The 15,383-nt window shown below is 35.0% G+C and overlaps 1 protein-coding gene across 6 annotated transcripts in view; it reads left to right on the plus strand.

The window, feature by feature from the left end:
- Window positions 1-15,383, plus strand: part of LOC119082548 (protein sickie) — a 239,638-nt gene that overhangs the window by 135,333 nt on the left and 88,922 nt on the right. The gene's annotated exons all lie outside the window — the stretch shown is intronic.

Genomic DNA, 15,383 nt, shown 5'->3' on the forward strand with positions numbered 1-15,383 from the left:
CTGGAAGCTATTTTACTCTGTGGAAAGATTTTTCCGGATGTCAAGTGTCCGTTCTTCCTTCTGCAATGTCTTTCTGGGACTAGCCATTCTATTCACATAAATAATATGCTGCCAAAATGTAAACATTTCCGCCCCGTGACACTTGTCTGACCTGAAAATGTACATTAGCAAACATCTCTCTGTACCAAAACGGCGACGAAAGCCTTTTTGGTGTGTTTGTTGTTGCACGACGCAACTATGTAATTTTCGTAAATGCAACAGCAATATATCAGCTAAAAGAACAAGTGGGTTGCGAACATGTTTGTCCACCTACGGATTCTCATTTCGTTCCATGCAAACGAAATCTACATAAAGGATGCAACATTGACAATAAGCACAGACTGTTTAACACGTTTTGTGTTGTTGAGTGTTGCCAATGAAAAGACACAATGATATTATGCAGAACTTGTCTTACCTTTTGTCATATCGGGATTGCATTTGTACACGAGAAGACAAGACATTGCATTTTCTGAGATCTGTTCGAATAATGTAATTAGCAGCCACAATTGTCTTTCAATTCGAATCAAACAGGCGAATTATATAATTTGCATTAATTTGTTGTTGAGATGGTATTGTATGTAAATTAATGGCACCATTGTTCTAATCCTGTATCTTGTCGGTTAATTGCTTATAAATCCAATCAGTCAAAAACACTCAAAAGAGTAAAAGTGACGCAAGTCCCTGTGCATACTTCCAAAACAACTGATATCGCTGGAGGTGACGCATTCTGTGCTTGTACGCAAAAACTGTAACAGCAAAAATTTGACCAAAGAAATTCTAGAAACAAAATTTTACCAAAAAAATTTTGCGTCACAAGTGGCAGATGTTGAGGAAAGTACTTTAAAGAAATTTTTTAAAATATCAGTTGTTTTGGAAGTATGCACAGGGACTTGCGTCACTTTTACTCTTTTGAGTGTTTTTGACTGATATCAGTTCTTTTGGAAGAATTAGTAGATTGAAAAAATTGAAAAAAATTGAAAAAATTGAAAAGAAAATAAAAATTTTTTAAAGATTTTAAAAATTCTAAAAATTTAAAAAATTTGAAAAATTCTAAAAATTTAAAAAATTTGAAAAATTTAAAAAATTTAAAAAATTTGAAAAATTTGAAAATTTTGAAAAATTTAAAAAATTTAAAAAATTTGAAAAATTTGAAAAATTTTGAAAATTTTGAAAAATTTAAAAACTTTTAAAAAAATTTTAAAATTTTGAAAAATTTAAAAAAATTTGAAAAATTTAAAAAAATTGAAAAATTTAAAAAATACTTAATTTAGGAAAAAAAATTGCGGCGAGCAGAGCTTACCAAAAGCGAACAAATTTGTTCTACCATACCCATCCACACACACACACACACTTAAAGGTGTTCTTATATGGGGCTTATATGGGAACTTCGAGGAGCCCTAGCTCCGAAACGAGGCCGGTTCCCCCCAATTTTTTTTTCTAGAATATCTTAGAATGACGACTAGAATCTACTCCCAAAATTTCAACAAAATCTAAAGAAGACTGTAGAAGATAGGAAACACGGACGGACGGACGGACGGACGGACTAACAAAGTAACGTAGGATTTTTTCATTTCGTTTAAAGTACTGAAATTGACCAAAATGTATGGAAATGGGGCTTCTTGGAAGATTTTTTGCGTGGCCAAATTTTAAGCTGCAAGAACGTGTGATAGCTCGTTGAACTCGTACGGACGCCTAGTTTTTTTTAATGGTAATTTGGAGTCATTTGTCTTTGAATTGTAGAACTTCAATATTTGCTGTATATATGGTTCTGCAGTCTACGACGAAAAATTTTTTTTGAAATTTTTTCTAGTAATAGGACTTGCGTCACGGGCGCTATGCTAACGCGCGTCCATGATTTTGAATATATAAACTTAGAGGCACCAACTCCCTGTACGATTACAATGTGCATTGGATCATTGGATGCATATTCTTATTCTTCTCTCTTAACATTCAGATGGTTCACTTACGTATGCGAGGTGGTATTATTCTAAAATTATTTTTTAATTCAAACAATTTTCGTTGTCGTTAGTTTATTGCACGATTCTCAATTCGTAGGTATTAAACTCCCTTTAGACATCAATTATGCACTCGAAATACATACTTTGTAAGTACATTATGAAGTCTCGGTTTAATTACACTTTAAATTGTTAAATTCTAATATCACGTTACAGTTCCTCGTGGTGTAATGCAATGTTACCAGTACGTGTATCGAAGAACCCATATATGATATTAATGGAGTTTATGATACAGTTTAGAGGTTTAGGCTCAACATTATTACACTCGCATTTGTATCATACAATGTTACACTGCTTAGTCTTTCACACTTTTCACGTTTCCAGAACTCATTGAACTGAGTTCACAGTAATCCGTATAGGCCCCACATAATGCCAGCATAAATGACTATTTTAAAACAAAATGTTTTCACTAACCAATTCATCGTAGTGTAGTGCGTTCTCATTTAAATTTTACTGGTAACTGTGACCGCTCATGTGCATATCTGTAGAGGCAAAAACAAATAGTTTCTTAAGTAAATTGATACGTTTAACAGATCTAGCAGATGTTATGAATTTATTGAAATGTTTTTGTTTAGTGTAGAACATGTCAACTCTGTTTAAAATGTTGAAATTAATCAAAACTTGTAGAGTCTACCTGTCTCACATGACGAATGGTATTACCTTTTCGGTAATATTGTCCGAGTCAGGTGTTTTGGCGAGGTGTATATACAATTCGATTGATAGCACTAATTCTAGCTTTAGCATACGGCAGATGTAATTATCGAATCTATTGCTTCTTTTGACAGTGGGAATTGAATCAAAATCTGTTACTTCATTACTCTAACATATATTTTGCTATAAAAGGGGACACTAGCCTCTGATAATCTCTTCTTGGTCGTTGTCGATAACAGATGATTAAAAGACCCGTTACACTTTTTAGCCCCGTACGAAGTACTGGGGGCTTATAAGATTAATATGCCGTTTGTAACACGTCGAATTGGAAGCAGACAGTAAGGGCAAAGCATTTGGTTATGTTCATAGATGACGAATCCGCAATAAAAAAAATGTCCGTCCGTCTGTCTGTGACCCCTCTAGCTTGAGCAAATCACAACCTTTTTTCAAAATTCTTTTTTTCCCCGATTGGTATCGACAAAAGTAAGGTCAAGTTCGAAAATGGGCATGGTAGGGTCGGCCCTTCCAGAGCTAAGGCCCTATAGGTGTTTTTCAGTCTTTCGACGATATCTACCGAAATACGCACGCAATAGCTGCTTGTGATATATCAAATGAAAGGTATTGACGAGTCGAACAAAGTTGCTGAACATTGTTTTTGTGTAGGATGCAACGCGAGCTTGTTGGGAGGGCTCAAAGGTCGTTACTTGGCCCTAAGTGTTTTTTCCACATAAATCGAGTAAATCTCATCCGATTTTGCCAGATTTAGTTTTTTATGGAAGGTAATTGAATACCGAAAAGAACGTGGCGAAAAAAGTTTCAAATTTGGGCCCTTGGACTAAGGCCGCTACTCGGCCCTAAGTGTTTTTTGCACATAAATCGAGTAAATCTCATCCGATTTTGCTAGATTTTGTTTTATTTGAGAGATAATTGAATACCGAATAGAATGATGGCAAAAAATGTTTCAAATTTGGGCCCTTGGACTAAGGCCGCTACTCGGCCCTAAGTGTTTTTTGCACATAAATCGAGTAAATTTTGTTTTATTTGAGAGATAATTGAATGCCGAATAGAATGATGGCAAAAAAACTTTAAAATTTGGGCCCTTGGACTAAGGCCGCTACTCGGCCCTAAGTGTTTTTTCCACATAAATCGAGTAAATCTCATCCGATTTTGCCAGATTTAGTTTTTTATGGAAGGTAATTGAATACCGAAAATAACGTGGCGAAAAAAGGTTCAAATCTGGGCCCTTGGTCTAAGGCCGCTACTCGGCCCTAAGTGTTTTTTGCACATAAATCGAGTAAATTTTGTTTTATTTGAGAGATAATTGAATGCCGAATAGAATGATGGCAAAAAAACTTTAAAATTTGGGCCCTTGGACTAAGGCCGCTACTCGGCCCTAAGTGTTTTTTGCACATAAATCGAGTAAATCTCATCCGATTTTGCTAGTTTTGGTTTCATTTGAGAGATAATTGAATACCCAATAGAAAGTTGGCAAAAAATTTTGGGTTTCTAAAATAATGTCGTAAATTGTTGGTTTTATTTGAGAGGTACTTCGTACGGGCTTTCGTAATTGCGCTATGCGCAATTTTAAAAATGAACACTTTTAGTAAATTTGACCATGCCCAACTTGACTTGCATTTTGGTAACAGACGCATTAGAAGGTTGTAGAAGTATTAGGGTTCCGGGCGTATTACGGCTACGGACGAAATAGGATTACGGGTCGTACGGGGATAAGTCGCAGCAAACGCTCCGACTGTTCTGATGCCTTGTTCTATTTTAATCAATTAACAAAATGTGCTAAATCATTTGGATGAACTTGGACGATAGAAGTAGAAGTAGAATTTATAGAAGTACGAATGATCGCAGAACCTTCAGTTGCAGTTCGCGTGACACCCTTTTCATTCTCTTCAACAGCATAAAAGTGTTATAGATACTTTTGATATCGAAAATTGCATATTATATTACCAACAAGAGAATTGGTTTGGGAAATTTTAGCATGTAATAGGTATTTACATGCGTCGAAAACCGTACTTTTCATGTTTCAAGCACTTCTTTCGAAGCCCTCAGCATGTAAAATCCATTACATGACTCGGGATAAAAATAAGAAAGTCTCGTTTTCGTGTGTTTGTTGACCTCGGCTTCGCCTTGGATCAACAAAATTCACACGAAAACTCTATTTTTCATCTTTTTATCCCAAGTCCACAGTAAAATACTATTATGTCACAATGACTTATCCAATTTAACCTGTTACAGACGGCTGTCATCTGTTATCGACAACGACAGTGATAATAAACGACAAGCTCTGACCAAAGAGGTCTTCTATAGCAAAAAGCATGTTCAAGACAAATGAAGTAAAAGATTTCCGAAATCAATAGAGGGAAATCTTCGATCAAATGAAGTAATAGATCAGAGAGTAAAACTGTTACTATGCTTGTCGTCTGTGACAGGTTAAAAGTCGAGTTTTCACTTGTAGGATCTTGATCCGAGTCCAAGCCGAGGTCGAGGCAATATTTTACATGATGAATTAAGTGCTTCATTGATGAAACGAATGGGTTTCGGAGCAGAGACATGTAAAATCCATTAAATAAGTCGGAATAAAAATGAAACGTCACGTTTTGGTGTGATTTTTAACCTCGAGTTTGCCTCAGATCAACAAATTTCACACCAAAATTAGACGTATCGACTTTTCCGTCCTTGTGACGTAAAGAGCTTTTTTTTTCTAGTATAAATGCTATCTACTTCACCATGTCGCAACTTAATGAAATGACCGCTATTTTGTACTAATTTTATTGTTTGAACAATCAATGAATCGTTAGCGATGAAAATAAGTATCACTTGACTTTAAACGAAATTCAAATCTTACAATCGATGGATATTTGTCCAAATATACACCCACTGCCCATAATCAAAGAACCGAATCAATTTATCTAGCTTATTAAAACCACATAAATCGAAGGTACGGATGATATATTGATATTGCTATGCTCGACACGACGTGACATGACATTTTTTCTAAGAGGCACGCTCCGGTTCGCCTTCACATTATTTTTCTTTCTTTTTTTTTGTCGTTTTTTACATTCAAAGCGAATCAATATTTGATTTGAATGCAATCAAAAAATTCCAAATAATTATAACCTTCAGTTTATGTGAAATGTTTCCATAACAAAGTTGTCGTCGCGGTAAAATAAACAGAAAATAATTAAATATTTTCCGACCAATTTAATTATATCCAGCGTTCGAATTGTATCAAATTATATATGAGATCGTATTATATATGAGATCGTATGTTATGTATGCTGATGATGTTCCAACAAAAGTAACTAAAATGTATATAGACGTACCATAAACACTTGAGAATGAAATAAATTAAAAAAAACAAATTCTCATAGAGTGCCTCTTTCTGCATCAGTGTTAATGTAAAACGAATATAGACTGCATTTCGTACGTTTGGTTAGCATTATTAGGATTAGGATCGGTTTTTATGTACATGAACGATAAGATATTATGATGATATTTGAATTGATACTTGAGTATTATAGGGCGAAAAGATCTTATTCTGTCAGTTTTTATTGCTGTAAACAAAAATATGAAAAAATATCAAATGAAAACATTAAAGGGAAAATGTTAGAGGAAATTCGATGATTTGACGAAGAAAGATTTACGGATTTGAATTTCTTTGAAAAACATTAAGAACATCGGATTAGAAACACGTATTAGAAACGAATATGCACTTGGGGAACGCTTGTTGCATTTTACCATCGGTTCGAAAATAAATACACTTTCACCATCACCATCGTAAAATCAACTAGTTCTTTGCAGAAAAAATAATTTATAATTCCAATAAGCAAACTTAATTGAGTGCATGAGCACTGAATTTATTGATCTTAACGAATTCAGTTCAACGGAATCAGACACGCTGTTTATTAATCTTGTACGTCTAATTACTTATTGAATAAATACGGGTGTTGTTTAAGTAGTTAAAAATAATAAAAGGTCGATTACAACATTGCAGTGGTTGTTGGTTAGTTTAGCAGTGTTTCAATAAAAACGTTGAAAATAAATTCATGAAATTGGACCTCAGAGTAAGAAATTCATTGTCATCTAAACCGAATGTACGTCTAGTGCATCTTCTATCTTTTGACTGATTTATTTAACCTGTTACAGACGGCAAGCCTATGCCCAGTATTATTATCGGGTCTATTACTTCCATAGATCAAAGTATTTTTAAGCGGTTGATTTCAAATCTTGTACTTCAATTTTTTTTAACATACGTTTTACCTTATAAAGGACCATATTGCCCAGAGCTTGTCATTATGCTTGTCGTCGTTGTCGATAACAGATGAACAGCCGTATGTGACAGGTTAATAGTGAATAATGAAACTTCTCGTATCACAATTTATACAAAAAAAAATCATTGTCAAAACTGAAGCCGACTTTAGTTGGAAATTGGGATCGACACTATGACACCCATTCTTCTATAACAACATATTTTCCAAATTGAAAGAAAATCTATTACTTCATTAGTTTATTGCTTCATTTCACTACTCTGTCAGTCCACATATCTCTATCAGTTTTTATCAAAGGCTAACTACTATGCGGTGGCAGTAATCGTGCCCGCACGTTAGTAAGCGGGCGTGACGCAAGTCCACTACCAAAAATGTTTTGACAAAAAAAATTTGAAGACGGCGGAGCATATTTACAGCAACTTTTTGACTTCTCCCCGTTAACTCCAACGACCCCAATCTAGGAATCCATACGAGCTCAACGAGCTATCACACGTTACTGCAGCTTCAAAATTGGCAAAATAAGCAAAATTTCGAATTTTCAGATAACTTAAATCGCCTACGTTAGTTAGTTAGTTCCTATGGAAAAGTGAATCCAGCAACTCCTAAACGTTTCCATAGATTTTCCTGAAATTTTTGTTATAAGCTAATATTGGCCCGAAAATAAGAATGGAATTTTCAAAAGTTGGAAAAACCCATATCTTGGGAGCTGGAGCTCCCCAAAGTCTCCATACAAATGCCATATAAAAGCCAATTTGTATGTGTGTGTGTGAGTTGTATATTTTGTTGCATGATATGGATGGTAATGTGGTGAATGATGTGTGTATTTTGGGATATATTTCTTGTTGGGAATTGTTGGGATCATTAAGCATTAACTTCCACTAGGTCGGTTCCTAAATTTTGGGATGACAGGTGACTACTCTGGCTCTACCTAACTTCCATCGGATTTTTTCATGGATTTGGGTTATTTTCGACATGAGTGAGATGTTCCAAGGTTGGTTCCTAAATTTTGGGATGACAGATGATTCCTCTGGCACTTCCTAACTTCCATCGGATTTTTTGATGGATTTTGGTTAATTTCGACATGAGTGAGATGTTCCAAGGTTGGTTCCTAAATTTTGGGATGACAGATGATTCCTCTGGCACTTGCTAACTTCCATCGGATTTTTTGATGGATTTTGGTTAATTTCGACATGAGTGAGATGTTCCAAGGTTGGTTCCTAAATTTTGGGATGACAGATGATTCCTCTGGCACTTCCTAACTTCCATCGGATTTTTTGATGGATTTTGGTTATTTTCGACATAAGTGAGGTGTTGCAAGGTTGGTTCCTAAATTTTGGGATGACAGATGATTCCTCTGGCACTTGCTAACTTCCATCGGATTTTTTGATGGATTTTGGTTAATTTCGACATGAGTGAGGTGTTCCAAGGCTGGTTCCTAAATTTTGGGATGACAGATTATTCCGCTGGCACTTCCATCGGATTTTTCGATGGATTTGGGTTATTTTCGACATGAGTGAGAAATTTGCATCACAAGTGGCAGATGTTGAGGAACGTATTGTTAGGAAAATGGTTGAAAAATGTTCTGAAAGAATTTAAACGAAAGAAAACCGAATCATCTGCCACTTGTGACGCAAATTTCTTGTTGTAAAATTTTCTTTCACAAATTTTTTGAGTCAATTTTTTGTTGATGAAACTTTTGCATAAGACGCACAATGTGTCACCCTCAGCGATATCAGTTATTTTGTAAGTAAGATAAAGGACTTGCGTCACATTTACCCTTTAAGGGTTTTTTGACTGATTCCTGGTATTCTCTAGTCTTAATTCTTTCTAATACCTTTATTAGTCCATAGACTCACTGTGTTAAAGGCATTCTAGAATGGGCAATCTTCCAACTCATTGCTAAATATATCAGACAACAAAACAATTATCCCTCTGACGTTATTTTCAGTGGAGATCCTGCGGATGGCAAATAGTGAATGCTTATCATAAGCACTCAAAGAACAGTGACTTATATGAAATTATTGAGTAGCCACAACAGAGCCATTGCCTTAGAAAATTATCGAAGTCCAAAATTTTGCACGATAGGTACAGCGTCAGCAAATGTTTTATCGTTTTAATTACATTTTGAAACACAATTTGATTTTTTTTTTTAATTAGTCGTTGTATACGATCAACCAGCACCGATGTTTTCGAAAACCATTCACGGTACACAAGTTCGTTTTCTTTTGTTAGTTTTATCTTATCATTATTGGCGTTGCAACCACCACAAATCAATGCTTTATTTATTGTTTATTGCGTCAATATTTTATTTTTATAAAATGTAATTTACGATTATGAATATTAGCAGCTGAGCGAAAATCAGGTACCATGCAGAGTGAAATGTGTGTTAAATATGTGGAAGTTCAGATTAAATTGTCGTTTGTTATTAATGGAAAATAAATTTAATTAAAAAAGACATTAGATTTATGGCAAACTTGCTGGTTGCAACAACATCTCGTTGATAGGTAGAAGTTGTTTATTTCCAGTGACGAAAACTGAAACAAAATGTTATTGGTTAACATATTTCACCTCCGCAATGTCTGAAAGCAGTGTACGGATTTTCATTTTGTAGAAAGAAAAAAACAAAATTTCTTTGACGATGGTTTTACATTTCGTTTTGAATGTAACAGGAATTTTTATCGGATTTTCATTCTTTTTACTTAAACATTTTTTTTTTACGAAAACGAGAATGTTTCCAACGCGTAGGCGTTACGGTTAATTATCCGGAGAAGATTAAATTTAGATGATGAATTTAAAAGCTAATGATAGCTTAGCATAAGCAAGTTCTTATCGTTGCGATGAGTTGCAAATTAAAGGTTAATCATTATTCAATCTCTCATAACATTTCAGGCTGAAGACCTTTCAAATACCAGGTGGTAAATTGATCCTTGGAGAAAACATGTTTTATAACCGAATAATCAGTGTATAACAAACCATGAAATGGGTGCAGGGCCTATTATTTGGGAATCGATTTTGGGAATATTTGGGAATATTTGAGAATATTTGGGAATATTTGGGAATTTTGGGAATATTTAGGAATTTTGGGAATATTTGGGAATTTTTGGGAATATTTAGGAATCCAAAAAAATAATTCTTTTGAATATATTCTGCCAAAATGTTAGGTTTCTTTTTTTGTATTGTTATCAACCAGGCTTTATGAGTCGTGTCTAAATGCCACTGACATTTAATGACATCCATCAGAAGTTTTTTTTAGAGTTTTTTTGAATTTCGACTGACCGAAATCAGCCCCATTTTTTTCGGAACTTTCTTATATGTAGTGGTAGTATATAAGAAAGTCCCGGAAAAGAAACGCTGATTTCGGTCAGTCGAAATTCAAAAGAAAGCTAAGAGTAGCTGTTCACGAGTGACTTAGGAATATACAGCGACATTACAGCAGGTATTTTCTATCGTATACATTTCTTCAATCTTCTACTTCCCAAATATTCCCAAATATTCCCAAAAATTCCCAAAAATTCCCAAATATTTCCAAAAATTCCCAAAAATTCCCAAATATTTCCAAATATTCCCAAATATTCCCAAAAATTCCCAAATATTCCCAAATATTCCCAAATATTCCCAAAAATTCTCAAATATTTCCAAATATTCCCAAATATTCCCAAAATTCCCAAATATTTCCAAATATTCCCAAATATTCCCAAAAATTCCCAAATATTCCCAAAATTCCCAAATATTCCCAAAAATTCCCAAAAATTCCCAAATATTCCCAAATATTCTCAAATATTTCCAAATATTCCCAAAAATTTGGAACCTCGGACGTAATGTGCTTGACGTGATTAGGCAATGTCAATGCATATTCCTTATGAACAAAGTGTTATTTTCATTGCACTTAACACTTAAATATTTTGGGGTTCCTCCATCGGCTTAAAACAGGTCATTTTGTGTATTAAAAAGTTTATAAGGATAATATCCACTGATCGTTCAAATATTTAAAGGGTAGTTCCTGAGTGAAAAGACATCTGCGTCTCCACAGACGACTTCTTCACTTCAGTTCAATATTTGGGAATTTTTGGGAATATTTGGGAATATTTGAGAATATTTGGGAATATTTGAGAATATTTGGGAATATTTGGGAATATTTGGGAATATTTGGGAATTTTGGGAATTAATTCCCAAATAATAGGCCCTGAATGGGTGATACTTCGCCTGCACATCGTTGAAGGAATATGCTCTTTACCAGTCAGGGCTTATTATTTGGAATTTCAGTTCTTAAGCTCTTAAGAATTTCTTAAAGTTCTTAAACTTCAAAAGCTTTCAAGAATTAATCCTTCAAATTCGCTAAAATTCTAAAAAGTTCCAAACTCTGAAAAACTCTGAATAATAAACCCTGTTCAAGTAGCACTACCACTTCATTTCAAAATCGTATATTTTTCTGACTGAGATACAAAACCCAACTTCACATCATCCCTCGCAGCGAGCCAAGAAAAATTGCAGAGAAAATAGCTACAAAGGTTACCGAACACGATATCGTACTACCGGCACGTGCAAATGAAAAGCTACAATGAATACTGTTATATAAACCAACGGAATCAATTTTGTTTCGCCTGCGGGAAGACCATCCATCCATCTCACATTGCAAAGCCTTTGACAAATAGCAATTGTGTGGACAAATCACTAAATCTTCTTTAAAAATAAAAAATCGCAGAATGTTTGATCTACTACTTCATTAGTTATTGTTTTTAAAGATGAGTCGCCACGTCTGAAAGGTCATTCTGCAGAATTTTTGTTGCAGATACAATTTGAACTCATTTCATTTACATAACCGAATTATTCTCTTCTGGGAACATGGAACGAAATTCGAAACCACAGTGCACAAAACCATTAATCAATCAGACTGTGAAGTTCACGGTTAGAGAAGATATATATGGACGGAATTTTCTGAAATAAAAATGTCTGAAACTTTCGACGAGACAGTCTTGTTACCATCTGGAAAATGTAATTCAATAAAAATAATATTTCCGAGCGCGAACGTTATACAATCGAATTATACGTATCTATAGCCCCACGTTGGATGTAATAAAAATTATTATAACTAATTTAAAATGGTAATGCTTTCTCGAAATTTGAAAGAAAAATGGCATACGATATAACTGACACCGTAGCTATGCATCATAGTAAGAAGTAGAAACCAAGTTTTTTTTTTAAACAATAAAATTGAAAGGAGGATCTTCTCCTATCAGAAACACAAAGGAAAATCATTTTCAAACTTCAAGTTGTACTATTTATACAACGAACATGAATGCACGATTCGATGATGGATTGAGTACAGTTGTTCTGTAGTTTCAATAGTCGAGTGAAGTATTTTCGTATTTGAGATGAGAGCAAAACTTATCCTCTTTCGCTTCGAATAGAACTCAAATTTCTGTTGAATACACTTTGTTCTTGTTAATCGCAGTCCTTAATTGAATGTAAATTGTACAATCCTCCAGTGATATCAATCAATAACAGCATCTTTTAACGTCAAAACATTTGGAATTATTTTCAAATTATATGAGTCTTGTTGCCTCATTCAAAGTGCGTGAGGCTGGTGGGTTTGCAATGGTTTTGTCGGTTAACTGAGTCAGTGAAAATGTCGAACATGTCAAGAAAGTGCTGCGGAATGTAAAAGAGCCATCTCCGAGGTATATGTTTTCAATTATTCTTCTACACACTGCAAACGTATCGTCATGTAATCTGGTACTTCTATTTTTTAAAGTAACGACAAGTGTTTCGTACGAAATCTTTTACTTCATTTATAGTTTCAACATAATGTTTTTACCATATAAAGAGGCCTCTAGTCAAATTTCACTGCTCACTTTGGTCGTACTTTTCAATAACAGATGATAACAGATTTAATTTGTGTACCATTTGAGCTTTATATATATACTGTAAGTCATGGGTTTTACAGAAACAAACACACCGCACAGTGTTCCAAAACGTTACTGCCACATTCATAAATCTATTTTTGACATCTATACGTCACTTTGCGACCCCTTTATGTCCGGAATTACCCTACAGTAACAGTAGACTTTCGAAAAACCAAGAAAAAATTTTGTTGGTTTTTTGGGTTTTGGAGCCCATTTTCCCCGTGAGGGGTTTGTAAATTTTCCATGTTAAATATAAAAATCCTAAGGACGTTGCAACTTGCATTGAGACACCTCAAGCATACTCCTTATGGTATTTTCTATGTTCCCGAACCTACCTGCTCACCAATCGCTGTAAAACAGATCTCTTATTCCACATTTTCATCAATAACCAAAAAAATTCAAAAAAGCCTCATGAAATAAAATCGTTGTCTCTAACATTTCTGCAGTAGTAAGTGAAGGCGAGAGGCAGGGGAACATAGAAAATACCATAAGGAGTATGCTTGAGGTGTCTCAATGCAAGTTGCAACGTCCTTAGGATTTTTATATTTAACATGGAAAATTTACAAACCCCTCACGGGGAAAATGGGCTCCAAAACCCAAAAAACCAACAAAATTTTTTCTTGGTTTTTCGAAAGTCTACTGTTACTGTAGGGTAATTCCGGACATAAAGGGGTCGCAAAGTGACGTACTGATGTCAAAAATAGATTTATGAATGTGGCAGTAACGTTTTGGAACACTGTGCACCGTAGGTAACACGTTCACTATGATTAAAAATGTATAGAAATTTGATGAAAAAACGTTAAATGTAACCATTCTGTGCTTTTTGTTAACACGATAACTTAAGTAAATCTCAACGGATTTTCAAAAACTTTTTTTTATTCGACGAAGTGTTGAAATCCTCAGGTCAAGTTCGAAAATGGGTGGCATCGGTTCAACCATCTAGTAGTAGTTCTCGAAAGAAGCCTTTTCTGCTCTTTGTTAACACGATAACTGGAGCAAAGTTCAACCGATTTTTAAAAACTTTTTAGCCCCGTACGAAGTACAAAGGGGCTTATAGGATTACGATGCCGTGTGTAATTGATGGAATTCGAAGCAGACGGTAAGGGCAATGTTCATAGATGACGAATCCCCAATAAAAATTTTGTCTGTCCGTCTGTCCGTCTGTCCGTCACGTCGATATCTTGAGTAAATCAAATCCGATTTCAAAAATTTTTTTTCCCCTGAAAGATAGTCAAAATAGTGAGGCTAAGTTCGAAGATGGACATATTTAGGTCGGCCCTTCGTGAGTTAGGGCCGCCTAAGTGCTTTAAGGTCTTTTGGGGATATTTACGGCAAAAAAAAACGTGGGAAATGAAACGGCAAAAGATAGGTAATGTTGATACCGATCCAGGAAAAAAAAGTTTATTAAAATCGGGTGAATGGCCCGTGAGTTAGGGCCCTAGAAGTGAAAGGCTACTCGGCCCTAAGTGTATTTTGCATATAACTCGAGTAAATTTCATCCTTTTTTCGTGATTTTTTTTTCATTTGAAAGGTAATCGAAGGCCGAATATAATGTGGCGAAGAACGTTTTAAATTTGGGTCCTTGGACTGAGGCCGCTACTCGGCCCTAAGTGTATTTTGCATATATCTCGAGTAAATTTCATCCAATTTTCCTAATTTTTGTTTCATTTGGAAGGTAATCGAAGGCCGAATATAATGATGTTGAAAAAAAATTAAATTTGGGTCCTTGGACTAAAGCCGCTACTCGGCCCTAAGTGTATTTTGCATATAACTCGAGTAAATTTCATCCGTTTTTCCTAATTTTTGTTTCATTTGAAAAGTAATCGAACACCAAATAGAATGTTGTTGGAAAAAAAATTAAATTTGGGTCCTTGGACTAAGCCCGCTACACGGCCCTAAGTGTATTTTGCATATATCTCGAGTAAATTTCATCCGATTTTGCTAATTTTTGTTAGCCCCGTACGAAGTACGAAGGGGCTTATAGGATTACGATGCCGTGTGTAATTGATGGAATTCGAAGCAGACGGTAAGGGCAAAGTGTTTGCCTATGTTCATAGATTACGAATCCGCAATAAAAATTTTGTCTGTCCGTCTGTCCGTCTGTCCGTCTGTCACGTCGATATCTTGAGTAAATCAAATCCGATTTCAAAAATTTTTTTTTTCCCTGAAAGGTAGTTGAAATAGTGAGGCTAAGTTCGAAGATGGGCGATTTTGGGTCGACCCCTCCAGAGCTGGGGCCCCATAAGTGCTTTAACGTTTTCCAAAGATTTCTCTGGCCATTTAAAGGCTACACTTGTAAGTGATACATCAAATGAAAGGTATTTACAATACCGATCGACAAAAAAAAAGTTTATGGAAATTGGATGACCGACTCGTGAGTTAGACCCCTTGGTGTGAACTAGGTACAGGGCGGCAATCCGTTTTTGCTTGTAGGTTAGTCAAATTTGAACGGATTTAGATAGATTTTGATTTATTAGATAGGTATTGACCAT

The sequence above is a fragment of the Bradysia coprophila genome, unplaced genomic scaffold, assembly GCF_014529535.1.
Source record: "Bradysia coprophila strain Holo2 unplaced genomic scaffold, BU_Bcop_v1 contig_476, whole genome shotgun sequence".
Taxonomy (NCBI): Eukaryota; Metazoa; Arthropoda; class Insecta; order Diptera; family Sciaridae; genus Bradysia; species Bradysia coprophila.